This window comes from Chionomys nivalis, chromosome 26 (assembly GCF_950005125.1).
Source record: "Chionomys nivalis chromosome 26, mChiNiv1.1, whole genome shotgun sequence".
NCBI classification, from domain to species: domain Eukaryota; kingdom Metazoa; phylum Chordata; class Mammalia; order Rodentia; family Cricetidae; genus Chionomys; species Chionomys nivalis.
Genome location: NC_080111.1, coordinates 34,431,451 through 34,447,404, shown reverse-complemented (window position 1 = coordinate 34,447,404; position 15,954 = coordinate 34,431,451). Strand labels below are relative to the sequence as shown.

General features: G+C 38.9%; 1 pseudogene; it reads left to right on the top strand.

The window, feature by feature from the left end:
- The first annotated feature begins 931 nt into the window (after nt 1–931).
- Nucleotides 932–1,367, top strand: LOC130867096 (40S ribosomal protein S19-like; annotated as a pseudogene).
- The last annotated feature ends 14,587 nt before the right edge of the window (nt 1,368–15,954 follow it).

The window sequence follows — 15,954 nt, the reverse complement described above, 5'->3', positions numbered from 1 at the left end:
CTCCAGGCCAGAAGAGGGAACCAGACCTCATTCCAGATGATTGTGAGCCACCATGTGGTTGCTGGGAATTGAACTCAGGACCTTTGGAAGGGCAGGCAATGCTCTTAACCACTGAGCCATCTCTCCAGCCCTTCAATGATGTTTTTAAGACCAAAGAATACAATTAAGTGAAATAACAGAGGCATGAAGAGTCAAATCTCTCACACATTTACTTGTATGTCTTGTTTAAAAGTTCCCTTAGAAGTTGGGGTATAATTATGGTTATCAGAAGATTGGGAGTTGTCATCAGGAAGGTAGATAGAAGGTGGTTACAAGGAATATTTTTTGAAAAAAGATGGTTAGAATTAATATGTTATGCAAACATCACCATTACCTATAGCCAGAAATAATATAAAATATTATGGAATAACTTACTAAAGAAGTGAAAGGACTGTAGGAAATGAACATTAAATCTTTGAAAAAAACAACTGAAGAAGACACCAGAGAATGGGAAGATGTCCCTTGCCCTTGTTAGGTAGAAATCAAGATAGTAAAAATGAAAACCTTTCCAAAAGCAATCTACAGGTTCAATACCATTCCCATGTAAATATCAGAAAAATTCTTCACAGACCTCAAAATAAAAATACTCAACTTCATATAAAAAAAAGCAAAAAAAAATGCAGGATAACCAAAACAACCGTATACAAAAAAATAATTTCTGGAGTCATCGCATTCCCTGACTTCAGTCTACTACAGAGCTACAGTACTGAAAAGAGCCTGGTATTGACACAAAAACAGATAGGAGGACCAATGAAACTGATTCTAAGAATTGATATCAATCCACTAACCTACTACATGTGAATTTTGTTGAAGAGTCAAAAAAATATAAGATGGGCCCTTTCCCTTTTCCCTGGCTAGCAGCACAGAGGGCTAGCAGCACAGAGGCCGCATGATGCCTGGAGTTACTGTAAAAGACGTTAACCAGCAGGAGTTCCTCAGAGCTCGGGCAGCCTTCCTCAAAAAGTCCGGGAAGCTGAAAGTCTCCGAATGGGTGGACACATTCAAGCTGGCCAAACATAAAGAGCTTGCCCCCTATGATGAGAACTGGTTCTACACAGGAGCTGCCTCTACAGCACCGCACCTGTACCTGCGTGGTGGTGCCGGGGTTGACTCCATGACCAAGATCTATGGAGGATGGCAGAGAAATGTTGTCAGGCCCAGCCTCTTCAGCAGAGGCTCCAAGAGTGTGACCTGCCGTGTTATCCAAGCCCTGGAGGGACTGAAAATGGTGGAAAAGGACCAAGATGGGGGCCACAAGCTAACACCTCAGGGACAGAGAGATATGGACAGGATTGTCGGACAGGTGACCTGCCAACAAGAAGCATTAGAACAAAGGATGCTGGGTTAATAAATTGCCTCATTCATATATATATATGATGGAAAAAGAAAGCATATTCAACAAATTTTGCTGGCATAACTGAATATCAAGGTGGGGAAGAATGAAAGTAGATCTACATCTATCATCATGAACAAAACTCAACTCCAAATGGATCAAAGACCATAACAGAAAGCCAAATACACTAAACCACATAAAAGACATAGGAAGTATACGTGAACACACTGGCAAAAGAGACCACTTTCAAATTATATCCCCTGCAGCACAGACACTGAGAGAAATAATTAAGAAATGTGACCTTCTTAAACAAAAGTTTCTGTGAACCAAAGGACATGATCAGAAATACAAAAAAGCCCAGCCTGTAGTATGGGAAATGATCTTCACCTACCCCACATTGGACAGAGGACTGATCTTGAAAACATACAAAGAAATAAAAAAATTAGTCATAAAAAGAACAAATAATCCAATAAAAAATGGAGTAAGACATAAACAAAGAGCTTTCAACATATGAATCTAAAATTACTGAGAGACACTTAGTGAAATTTCCAAACTCCTTAGCCATTAGAGAAATAAAAATCAGAACAACTCTGATCAAAACAAAAACATTGATGACAACTTAAGCTAGAGAGGATATGAGGTTAACCCGATTATGTGTTACCCCCTCAGTACAGTTTAGGCGCCACTGTACAGTACACGAGTCAGGCAAGGGCCTGGAGATTGAAAGAACACACAAAGAGACCTGGGTCATTCAAAAGGAGATCAGCTGAATGTTGTTTTTTCAACCTTGGGGAAATCCTTATATACCTAGCTGCTGCACAAGGATTTCCTCCCAGGCAGGTGGGAAATTACTATGCCAAAGATGGAGTCAACAATGCCCTACAGCTAATCCCCAGGCAGGGCAAGGGGAGCCCAGGAACAAACAGAATGCTTTAGTTAGCTGGCTGACCAGAAACTGTCCTCAAGATGCACCCCAGGAACAAGGGTAGACCTGGGCCCTATACTCCTCCATTGCTCATGGGGTTACAAACTCAGTCTGCTACATTGGATATCAGTATGGTTATTTTTCAGAAAATTAGAAAGAAACCTGCCTGGGTTTGAGGCATGCCTTTAATCCCTGCACTTGGGAGGCAGAGACAGATCTCTGTGACTTCAAGGCCAGCCTGGTCTACAAGAGCTAGTTCCAGGACAGACTCCAAAGCTAAAGAGAAACTGTGTCTTGGAAAACCAAAAATTATAAAAAGAAAAAAAAAGTATGAGGGCCGGGCAGTGGTGGTGCACGCCTTTAATGACAGCACTCGGGAGGCAGAGGCAGGTGGATTTCTGTGAGTTTGAGACCAGCCTGGTCTACAAGAGCTAGTTCCAGGACAGGCTCCAAAACCACAGAGAAAGCCTGTCTCGAAAAACCAAAAAAAAAAAAAAGTATGAAAGAAAATTAGGAAATAACCTATCTTAAAACCCAGCATTACCACTTTGGATATGTACCCAATGGATGCTCAATCATACCACAAGGACAAGTGCTCAACTGTGTTCACAGCAACATTATTTGTTCACAGCCAGAACCTGAAAACATCCCCTCCACTGGAGAATGGACAAAGAAATTCACATGGATAAAGACAATTATGTCTTCAAATTTATGGGCAAATTTCTGGATCTAGAAAACATCATAAAAGAGTGAGTTAAGCCAGACCCAGAAAGAAAAATATAAATGTACTCACTCCTTTTTTTCTTTCTTTCCTTTTTTTTTTGTTTTTTGAGACAGGGTTTCTCTGTGGTTTTGGAGCCTGTCCTGGAACTAGCTCTTGTAGACCAGGCTGGTCTCAAACTCACAGAGATCCATCTGCCTCTGCCTCCCGAGTGCTGGAATTAAAGGTGTGCGCCACCACCGCCCGGCTAATGTACTCACTCCTAAGTGGCTTTTAGATATAAAATGGGGGGAAACCAGTCTACAATTCACAATGCCAGAGAACATAGACAACAAAGTGGAAACAAAGAGATATACATAAATCTATTCTATATAGGACCTAGACAAAGACAAGATCTTAGTAAATTGGGAGCATGTGGATCATGGGAAAAGGGGAGGGGACAGGAAGGGAGAGTAGAAGCCGGGCGGTGGTGGCGCACGCCTTTAATCCCAGCACTCGGGAGGCAGAGGCAGGCGGATCTCTGTGAGTTCGAGACCAGCCTGGTCTACAAGAGCTAGTTCCAGGACAGGCTCCAAAACCACAGAGAAACCCTGTCTCGAAAAACCAAAAAAAAAAAAAAAAAAAAAAAAAAAAAAAAAAAAAAAAAAAAAAAAAAAAAAAAAAAAAAAAAAAAAGTAGGAAGGGAGAGTAGTTGAATAAAAGACAGTTAAAAAATACTTGGTAAACAACAATTCATGGGTGAATTATACAAAGCGATAGTAAGAAACGAATAGCTGAAATTTGGAACTTTGCTTAATTTTGTAGTTGAATAAAATAATTCCTCTTCCTAAGGCAAACTGATTTATGACATTTAAGTAATAACAATCCACACATATTTTCCAAAAGAAAATTGAAGGTTTGTACCGTATCTCCGCATGTTCCTAAACCTATACTCACACACACACACAAATGAGAGAGAGAAGTGTTTGGTTTTACTTAATATAGCTGCACTCATTCTAAATTCATCATTCAACACTGACTTCATGTTTTTATTATGAATTTTGAAGGCTGTACATGTCAGAGTGACAGATCCTGAAGCTAGATGAGTAATAATTGAATCTTTGACATTTGAAAATACCAAGTTAGAGTGTAAGAATATCTTGGGCTTTTACAATAAATCTAGCAGCCAGAATCAAGAGCTGGAATCAAGAAAGTGACCACACACTTTACAGATTGATTTATAATGTAAGAGACCATGTTCAAGAGAATTGGTATCTTAAAGGCTTTTGCCTGAAGAGCTCTCACAACACCTACCCCTTTTGCTAAAATAAGAAATTCCAAACTCAATATTGCTCTAACTTGAAAGTCAAGGGACTTTGTAGCAAGAGGGCAACATTTGATGGGAGCCTTCTTCTGTTACTGAATCCTGTTTCCTGGATACCATAACCAGCAGGGTTAGCAAATTATTTTTATTAAGTTAACTAAAAGAACAAACCTACACTGCATGGTGGTGGTGTATGCCTTTGATCATAACACTTGGGAGGCACAGACAGGTGGATCTCTGTAAACACAAGGCAATCCTGGTCTAGATAACTAGTTTCAGAAATGTCAAGGCTAAAAAATAATCTGTCATAAAAAACTAAAAAAATTACAAATTAGTTGTCTGTTATGCACCCACCTATATTTCAGGAACACTGGGGATAAGGTGGGCAAATCTCTCTGATCTTGTAGAAATGCAAGTCTGTACAGTGAGTTCCAGTCCAACCATAAAAGGGGAAGACCCAGCACAGCTGAGTGGAGGAGGAGAACAGTTCATGCCAGCTTGTCCTCAGGTGCACCTTAAACACTGCTCTCTGGCATTTGATCCTTGGGCTTTCACAAGCCTCCATTCCTATCAGTTCACTCAAATTCCACAGCTCTTTGTGGATGCCTGATCACCTTAACCTAATAGTGACTTCAGTTCTATGTCTCTGGAAGGCCTCACAACCTGGGTGTTATCTTGAGTCATCACTCCTTAGAGCTCCTAACTGAATGTTTTTCAAGCACCTGGAAAACAGAATATGGTACCATTTCTACAAGTCAGCCTTCATGCCTGCAGGTTATTATTTTCTCTTTACAAGAGGAATGAACTCAAGCAGGGTTACACCTGGTATGTGAGCTTCAGGGCTCCAATTGTGGCCAATTGCTTTGATTAGTTAATCACCTTTTAAAGACTTTTACTGTCAGTTTTCACCCTGATTACTTTTTATACTTTCCCCTCATTTTGGGGAGACTTGGGCTCAGAAATTCTTTAAGAAGCAAGACTAAGTTAGTTTCACATGCTATCACTCTTATATTTCTCCTGGGTCATCAAGGCTGTGATAAAAAAGGATTTAGAGTCCGGGCGGTGGTGGCGCACACCTTTAATCCCAGCACTCGGGAGGCAGAGACAGGTGGATCTCTGTGAGTTCGAGACCAGCCTGGTCTACAAGAGCTAGTTCCAGGACTGGCTCCAAAACCACAGAGAAACCCTGTCTCAAAAAACCAAAAAAAAAAAAAAAAAAAAAAAAAGGATTTAGATCAGCCATTTATACCACACTGTTACTAATGACATGTTCATGAGACTCAGCCCTTAGAACATTGGTAACTCATCCACAGGGACTAACATTGATACCCAGCACCCACAACTGTGTGTACTTCCAGTCAGTCCAGTCAGATGGGATTAGACACTGTCTTCTGGTCACCCTTCCACTGACACCCTTTCATGAAAAATATGATCAGATATGTTCTAATATTTTAATAACCAATGGGACACTTCAATGATGGGAAGGCCATTCTATATATTACATCAGAAAAATGCATATTAATAGGTAAAGGCACAATAGAAGCTGAACAAAAGCCATAGAAGAAATAAAATGACTACAAAATAAATTTTAGTAAATGAAGTTGCCACAATATACAACACTTTAGTACCTACCTCAAATGTTTCAAAATAGAAACCAAAATGCAATGATTTCCAGCATCAGTCTTGAGTGAACGTGTTACATAATTTACTCCCTTCAAGATATGATGAAAAATAGTTTTTTTTCAAGCTGAAGACAACTTTGATGGTAAAGTCACTAAAAATTGTTTTCATGAATAGGGCTTTCTGCTTTATGAGTTTGTTCTTATTTCCAAATTCAATGAGATATAAATAGACATCAAATATTTATAACACTAGAGTCATGGCTAGGTGACCAAGAAATCTTCATTCCAAGTACTCAGGTCAGATTTTTAACAGGTTTCTGTAATTTTACTACAAATTCTAAGGTGTTTAACTTTTCCAGGATACAGAATGCACAATTACATTCCCCCCACACACACACATCACATCATTACAATAAAAGCAAATTTTTAAACAATTTTTCACTCATGAAAATTTTTCTCCTGTAAGCATTTATTAATGTAAAATAGGAGTCCAGGCATCTTACAGCTCACTTACATAGTTATTTGTTGTTGTTGTTTTTTAAAATATTTATTTATTTATTTGTTATGTATTCAGTATTCTGTGTGTATGCCTGCAGGCCAGTAGAGGGCACCAAACCTTATTACAGATGCTTGTGAGCCACCATGTGGTTGCTGGGAATTGAACCCAGGACCTTTGGAAAAGCAGGCAATGCTCTTAACCGCTGAGCCATCTCTCCAGCCCCCCAAGTTTTTCTTCATGAAAAATTGGTTCACACATACTGTTTTGCACCCGTGTGTGTTCTTTGATGCCTTTGAAGAGCACTGTGTTGAACAAAGGCCTTACCACACTGACTACATGCATAGGGTTTCTCTCCAGTATGTGTTCTTTTACGTATTTTTAGACCACTGTTTTGAACAAAGGTCTTACCACACTGATTACACTCATAGGGTTTCTCTCTAGTGTGTGTTCTTTTATGCGATTGAAGAGTACTGTTTTTCGCAAAGGCCTTACCACACTGATTACATGTGCAGGGTTTCTCTCCAGTATGTGATCTTTTACACTATTGAAGGTGACTATGATGTGTAAAGGCCTTACCACACTGACTACATGCATAGGGTTTCTCTCCAGTATGTGTTCTTTAATGCAATTGAAGATAACTGTGCTTGGCAAAGGCCTTACAACACTGATTACATTTATAGGGGTTATCTCCAGTATGTGTTCTTTTATGAGTTTGAAGATGACTGTGTTGGGAAAAGGCCTTACCACACTGATTACATTCATAGGGTTTCTCTAGTATGTGTTCTTTTATGCCTTTGAAGATTACTGTGCCCGGCAAAGGCCTTACCACACTGATTACATTGATAAGGTTTCTCCCTATTAAGTGTTCTTTCATGGTTTTGAAGACTACTGTGATCAGCAAAGGCTTTAACACAGAGATTATATTCATATGGTTTCCCTCCAGTATGTGTTTCTTTTTGACTTTGATGAGTCTCATATAGAACAAAGTCTTTAGCAACTTGACTGTATTCACAGGGTTTTTCTCCAGTGTGTTTTTTTTTTATTGATTTGAAGATGGCTGTGATGAGCAAAGACTTTTCCACATTGCTTAATTTCATACTGTTGTTCTCCAGTATGTGTATTTTCATTCCTTTGAAGGTGAGTGTCATAAGACCAGGCTTTAACAGAATGAGTATATACTGAATGTTTCTCTCCAGTTTGATTTCCTTCAATCCTGCAAGGATAATTGGCACATGTAAAAGCTTTACCACATTCAATACACTGTTGAACCTCATATCTATATGAATTAATTTTATAATTTGTTCCAATTTTGAAGAGGAATCAGTTATTAAGATTTTACAACTTTGTTTAAAATCGTGTTTTGTTCTTTCATTAGGGATCATTTTGCATCTAAAAAAATATGTATTATTGTAAATTTCTTTGTGTCACAGTTTATCTTTTCACCTTTCCAAAAACATTTTTATGTGACATTTTTCACAATTTTGGAGCAAACTGGATACACTAAGAACTTTACCATCTCTACTGCATTCATAAATTTTACTATACTGTGAATCATATTACACTTCCTATGTGAACTAGGACACTCAGATGAATTTGCATGGACCTATAACTATGGCACTTTTTTATAATGTGAGTTTGTTGATGTATTAATAATGATGGTAGAAAACTGATTACCTGTATACTTGAATCAAATTCAACAAGTATACTCTACCTGGGAACTACTGGTTATCTTCTAATCTTCTTAAGGAGAGATGTGTAAAATCTTTCCATATCCCTTTGCTTATATGCTTGCATCAAGAGTCACATATGATACACATAGTAAAGGAATAATAGTCAATATAATATTTGCACATTGAATTCTCATGGTTTGGCTTGCTATTCCTCACAGACTCGTGGTATAGATATTAAGATTTCTCCACAGCAACTGCCCCGTAGCCTTTGACTCTAACTGCTGCTTTCACTAAACTTAGCACAATCCCCAAAAGTATACGAGTAATATGAGACTTACCATGGGATTTTGATTTAGTCAAAAGTTTTGCAAGTATACTTAACATTACTGAAATGTGTATGCATTTTGTATCATGAGTCGCAAGAAACAAATGGATTAGCAGATCTACTACATAGCTCTCATGGTGCTATGACTCAAATGGTAATGTCTGTTTAGTCATTGCTTCCTTGACTTCTTTCTTAAATGAGTGCCTTGCAAATGCATTTCACATATGTAGAATTGAGGTATATGAATTTGTGAGAATTTAATAAACATCAGTGCACTTAAAGCTGCACTTATTTACACTGTTGCTTTTGATTAGTAGTTCCCGGACACATTACCATCTCTTCAGAAGCACACTGTTATCAACTTGCATATGAAAATTACCTTGCATGTCTTCTAGAACATTGATAATGTTCTTCAGTGTTATGGTCTTCCCAAATGTATCCTAAAATACAGTACCAGGATATGTATGTTATATTATTTAGCATTGTGCAACATTTAACTTATTATCTTAAGTGCACCTAAGAACTATGACTGCATTATTCACTTCATTCTTCTTTCTAAATCAAATTATAGAACAACATCATTAACCAAAAAAAGTTGTTTCCATATTTTTTAACATGAAGGAAATTCATTTTTACCTATGGTAGAGAGGTTCCTGTAGGTCTCCAGCATCACATCTTTGTATATATTCTTCTGGGAAGGATTTAGCAAATCCCATTCTTCCTGAGTGAAGTTGATATGTAGATCATCATAGGTCATGCCTTCTAAAATATACCATACATGTGTACAGTGGAAAGCATAAGAGTGACAATATTGGTAATGCATACTTCTTTGACAGTATAGTTGTATGATTCTGGTGTTGCCCCACTCTTATTCCATGACACAGACAGTCCCTTTAGAAGGAATTTGAAAAGGAGAGTCAATTCTGTCATTCCTCTACACTTTGAATGGGATTTCACCTTATAAGAGCAATGTTTATTAACAGGGAGAGACAAGGAAAAAAATCAACAGTAAGTAGTATGCATGAGAAAAGTGTATGAAAAATGCCTGACTGTGAAAGGCAAAAAAAAAAAAAAAAAAAAAAGGTGGACAAACTGGGTGGTTGTATTTGTGTATTGTGCCTTTAACCACAACACTCAGAAAACAGAGAGGGATATATTTGTCTCTGAGTTGAATGCCAGTCAAGTCTATGCAATCAGGTCTAGGACTGGTCGAAGTACACAGTAAGACCCTGTCTCCACTGCAAAATTAAGTGAAAGAAAGAATGAGCTAGAAGGAACTGAAAGGCACCTATTGAAGTTCCTGCCAAGAGTTTTGCATTCACTCCAGTTCTGTATTCATCTTTCAGACCCCTGAATTACCCTAATTGAAACTACAATACCAGTAACATTTTCTAGAAAGGAACTCTCTGTTTAAAAAAAGTTACAAATGGACAGATGAAAACAAATATAAATATAAATGTTGGTCATAAATAACCAACACAGAACTGGAGAGAGGGCAGAGTAATACAGCTCTCTTGCTGGTCTTGAATGGAGGTGGACACATTTGCCAGTACTTATATGGGTATCACAACTTTCCATTTTTTCATGTTCAGAATTTATGAGACCCTTCGTTCATTCTGATGACCAAGTACCTATGTGGTGCATATCCATGTAAACATATAAAATAGTCATATCAATTTAAAAAAAATAATACAAACATAACAATCAGGAAGAATTCCATGCAACTGCAATTTAATGACTCAGAATACTCAGGCAGTATTAATGTTATGAATGCATGGCACCCTGGGAATCAGAGTGATATCCTCTGTCAAATTTAAAAATTCAAGATAAGCATGAAGGAAAGAACAGCAGCATATACATGACATGAAAAACCCTACAATCCAGGACATCATCCAATAACATAAAAGCAAATAGAGCCAGGAATGATGCCTCCCTTTCCTTCAGGAATTTGGAGCCACATAGCAAGGACTACTTAGACAAGCACATAAAACAATTAAAGCAGCAGGTTACCAAACCCCTTAACCCTGAATAGCAACTGTTTCTGCTCTATTTTATGTGATTTAGAGATCAAGCCTATAATGATGGCAAAAGCATTTCAGTAGCAAGTAGGAAATGAACTCGTTAGCCAGCGCTAGAGCACTGAGGCAAAAAAGAGACTTTTCTTCTAAATACTTTATATGTGACTGCTGCTACCAGAATGTAAGATGCTGACTAAAGTTGGGTCATAGTTTTTGTTTTATTCGGATTTATTTTTTTGTGATTCCAAGACAGGATTTTTCTGTGTAGTTGTGGAACTCATTGTGTAGGCCAGACTGGTTTGGAACTCAGAAAATCCCATCTCTCCAGCCCCATCATTCAATTACAATTCTAAATGTTACTTTAGAACTGGAGACAGAGTTTACTTTTCCATTCTTTGGTGGTCGGAGCTTTGATGGTGGTATTTCCCTTTTAAGCATCAATTTACTTAATTTTAAATTTTAATAGACTTAAGGAACAAATGACTACAAGATTAAACTAATAAATAGCTTTCCACTAGCAAGTACCTATCAACTTGATCAAACAAATAGCCAAATCTTGCCATGAGTCTAATGGCTCATACTCTTTTATAAATTATTTTTTGTCAGAAGTAGCGCTCAACCCTTTGCTTCACTCTTTCCCATATTGCTTATCTTATTACAGTATGAAAGGTAATTGTTTTAAAATGTATATAACATGATACTAAAATATTTGCAAAAAGTGTTTCAGATGTGTAATTAGAGTATAAAGAGAAAAATTAGCAACTAAAAGTTTAAAACTTTAATTGGCTAAAAATCACAGTATAATAGTCAGGATTCTCTTGAGTCACAGAACTTATGGACTAAATCTGTCTCTCTCTCTGTCTCTCTCTCTCTGTCTCTCTCTCTTTCTCTCTCTCTCTGTCTCTCACTCTCCCTATCTCTGTGTATATGAGAATTTATTGGAATAATTTACAGGGTAAAGTCCAACAATGGCTGTCAGGGAATAGAAAGTTCAAGAATCTATTTGTTGTTCAGACCCACCAGACTGGGTGTCTCAACTGTTTTGCATATATACTAGAATCCTAAAGAAGTAGACTTCAATGACAATAAAGGAATACCCATGGTGACAAGCTGAGGGAACACAGAGAGATGTTGGAACCCACAAGACTATACAGTGAATGCACAGCTAACAGACCAATAGGCAGATGCAAGGGACGTGTATATGTCTTTGTCCACATGAAGCATCCCATTTTGCAGAGCTGTGGGAACACTTGTCTTTTGGAATAGTCACTCTCATATGTCTTTGTCCACATGAAGCATCCCATTTTGCAGAGCTGTGGGAACACTTGTCTTTTGAAATAGTCACTCTCATATCTGTGGAAACCTTGTGAGGCCATGATTCTTCCCTTAGAAATAGGATTTGTTCTCAAAACACCTCAGCATTGTGACTTCTGCAGGACAATGGAGAGACCTTGCTCCATTCTCCCAAACCAGGAGGCCTCAGAGTGACAACATTCATTCTTTGTTCTAACATTCAAATTTACAGAGTCAACCCCTCAAAATTACCAACTCACAGACCACATAGAAATTTGTATAGAAGATAGGCACGGAGCAAAAAGGCAGCATGCCCTACCTTTGCTAAAAATACAAATCTGGGCATCCAGTCTGGCCTACAGAATGAGTTCTATAACTACACAGATAAATTTTTGTCTTGAAATCTCAAAAAAAAATCCGGTTGAAACAAAGACTTTGACCCAACTTTAACAGTATCTCATGTTCTGGTAGCAGCTGTCACATATAAAGTATACTGAAGAAGAAAAGTTTTTTTTTTAACCTCTTTGCCTTAGCTCTGGCTACCAAGCTTATTCTTTTACTAGCATTAGAGCCTATTTCTTTTTAATCTTGGCGAATACTTAAAACAAACGGAGACATCATGCCTCATAGCTGAACAACTACTGGATATTTCACTTGATCTTAGACAAAAGGCTGAGAACCAGTCTCCTGCATTCTTCAATTTTCATTGGTAGGCAACCATTTTTAGATGACCTGAACCACAGCTTGTGAGACATTTTAAGAAGCCCACTTTTTACATAATGGTGATATTCATTCTACCTGTCCTGTTCATGTAGAGAATCTTGATTACTGCAGTTGTATATTTTATTCACCTGACCATGGAGGGAGACGTGCTGGCTGACAATAGTGCTCATGAAGACATTTTTCCTAGCTCCGTTATTCTCTATGTATTCAAATTTCCATGAACACTACTCTTTTGACTTTTATACATTTGCCTGGAGCTTGCTTTGAACTTCAGGAATAAAACTCACAAAGCAATGGAGCAATCGTCCAGCTTTCTGATGGGGGAAAGACCTGTCATTTTGTTTAAGATCTGGTTCCTGCTTTTCTCTTTTCTGTTGTGTAAAATCCCTGTGAAAACCATGTAAAAAGTATCTTCAATTTATCCGACCTCAGCATGAGGCAAGGCTCAGAACAAACATCTCCTTTTGACCTTAAAACTCTCTTTAACTGTTAATATTCTGGGCATCTTTCCCTGTGTGGGACAGGAAATCCCTGCACCATCCAGCACAGTGCACAGTACAGGCTAGCTAGCCACAGTGTGTCCTGGAGGAAAAACGGAACGTTGCTATGGAGCGCAAGAAGATGACAGTGTCTGCTTTTGGAGCCAGGGGAAAGTGCAATTAAAATGCATCTCTTGGCCGATCTAGAAAAGATCTTTGACTGGAATGGCCAGGAACCACTGTGCTGTGTCTTTAAGCACACTATTGCCCCAAAGGAGGTGATCTTGTCACTCAGATCTCACTAGCCAATCAGGTCCTCCACGTGACCTGCCAGTCTGAACCATTGCAAGGCTTTTCCGGGCACCCGCTTTCAGACTCAGCTTCATGGAGGCACTGGCGGCAGTGCTTTCCTGTGCTGCAGCGAAGTTGCTGCTGCTGGCAGATGGTGAACTGAGAGCTTTGGCGAGCTGGGGAACCACATCATGGTGAGTGGGGGAATACTGTCTCCAGATGGGGAGGAGCAGAGGGTGAGGTGCGGGAGACAGTATGGTGTGTCCTCCCGGGATCCGTGTGGGAACCTGCCGCCAGATTCCCTGTGTTGTGAAGTCCCATGCGGTCCTTGTTAATTTCTCGACCTAGGGACAGAACTCTGAATAACTTTGTGCTGTGAGTTTAATCTGCTTAGAGAATTGGGAGCATGGTGATCTGTTTGCAAACATCTTTCTTGTCAACTTCACCATGCACTGTGCAGCAATATGGAGGCAAAGCACAGGCACAAGTAAAATTAAAAACAGGTTAAATGACAAAAGAATAAAATTCTCTAAGTGATATCACATAGCTGAGACAGACAATAGCCAGGGATGGTTGATAATAACTCTCTCTCCTCCTTCCTGGAAGAATCTGGCCTTCTTCTGAGTCAGTCTGCACAGAGGCAAAAGCAGCCTTGTTCTGACTGAAAAATAACTCAGTAAAGACATCCAATTAAAAGCACTGACCACTGTACAATAGGTGACTTTTATTTCCTGTTTCATGTATTTGTGTTCTGTGTCTGTTGTTTTTGTGAATATTGTGATATTGATACATATCTCTTAGATGAAATATCATTAAAATGTTGCATAGGATCCAAAGCACTTGAGTATCATGGTGCCATTTTCTTGATTTTTCAGCTAAGACTTTAAGATACAAGATGAACATGCCAGTATTACTTATCCATCATTTTTATAATTTCTATAAGTTCCTGCATGACTTTGAGGTGAGAATGTCCCTAAATATCTCTGCTTTTAAATTGTGATAATGTTCAGAAGTGGATTTGGTAACTATGTTTAGAAAGAGAGAACTCTACCTTAACATGCCCATACTCCCTAAGTAAAATCCCCATGCTTTCATTTTTAAGAAAATCATTGTTTGGAAATATTTCCCCATGTTCTTGCATTTTGGAAGCAAGCATTTTCTTCATTCCTTCTCTTTTGGCTGTTATGATGGCTTTTCTTGGTAGCTAAACTGATTACTTGTGGAAGACACAAATGCACAATGAATTGGGTACATCTGTGAGACATTTTATCTAAAGGTTTTTTTTTTTTGGTTTTTTGAGACAGGGTTTCTCTGTGACTTTAGAGCCTATCCTGGAACTAGCCCTTGTAGACCAGGCTGGTCTCGAACTCACAGAGATCCGCCTGCCTCTGCCTTCCAAATGCTGGGATTAAAGGCATGAGCCACCACTGCCCGGCTACCTAAAGGTTTTTTGTTTGTTTGTTTGGGTTTTTTTTGTTTTTTTTTTTTTTGTTTGTTTGTTTTTCGAGACAGGGTTTCTCTGTAGCTTTGGTGCCTGTCCCGGAACTAGCTCTTGTAGACCAGGCTGGCCTCGAACTCCCAGAGATCCGCCTGCCTCTGCCTCCCGAGTGCTGGGATTAAAGGCGTGCGCCACCACCGCCTGGCTACCTAAAGGTTTTTAAATGGCAAAACTTGATATTAATCTGAAATCTTTTGAGCTAACTAGAACTGCCTTTAATCTGGGTGAGACCTTCTGGTGGCAGTCTACATATGTAAAGAATATTGAAGAAGGAAGCTTTTTCTCTTTGCGTGATTTCTCTGCCTGTGGTTGGGAAGGTCATTCCTTTACTCTTTAGAGTCCAGTTCTTAGGAATTTTTGTATATCCTGAAGATCATCTGAGAACACTGGCCTGATGGGTTGAATAGCAATTGAATTCTTCAACTTTCTATTGGTAGACAGTCAAGGTTGGATTAGCTGGCCCACAGCCTAATAAATCCACTTTTGAAATACATACATAGAGTTTGTTCTATCAGTTCCAGTCAAGCACAGAACCTTGACCAATACTGCCATGGTTTCATTTTCCCACTGAGTAAAAGGTGGTAGCTATTATAGTGTTCATACAGTCATTCTTCCTTTCTCCAAGTATCTCTAAGTGTTCAATATATTCTAAAGACTACACTTTTTATTTTCTTAAATTGTCAGGAGATTGAAATGGATTTAACTGAAAAACCCCTAATGCCATGGCACCATCATCCAGTTTTCTGATGGGAGAAAGACCTAATATCTTGGTTTTTATTTCTCATTTCTGCTTTTCTCCCCTAGTTGTCTGAAGTCCCTGCTACATCCAGATACCTTCAGTTCACCCAATCTCAGTGTGAAGCCACAGATCATTTCCTTTTCCTCCCCTAAAATCTCTCTTAATTTTGGGCGCCCTTCCACCTGGGAAAATGGGAAGCATTTTGTAATGGGCTAGTCACATTGTGTCCAGGCGGAAGAATGGGAAGAGTCTATGGAGTGCAGGATGGTTGCTGGGTCAGCTTTAAGAGTCAAAGCAAGTGTTACTGAAATGCTTTTCTCTGTAGATTTGGAATCTGGGTCTGGAGGGGGATGCAGTGCCAGGAATCACTGTGCTGTGTCTTTAAGCACACTGTATCATCAAAGGACCTGCTTTTGTCCCTCAGTCACCACAAGCTAGTCAGGTCCTTCAGTCAGAAGTAGTACAGGGCTTTTGCA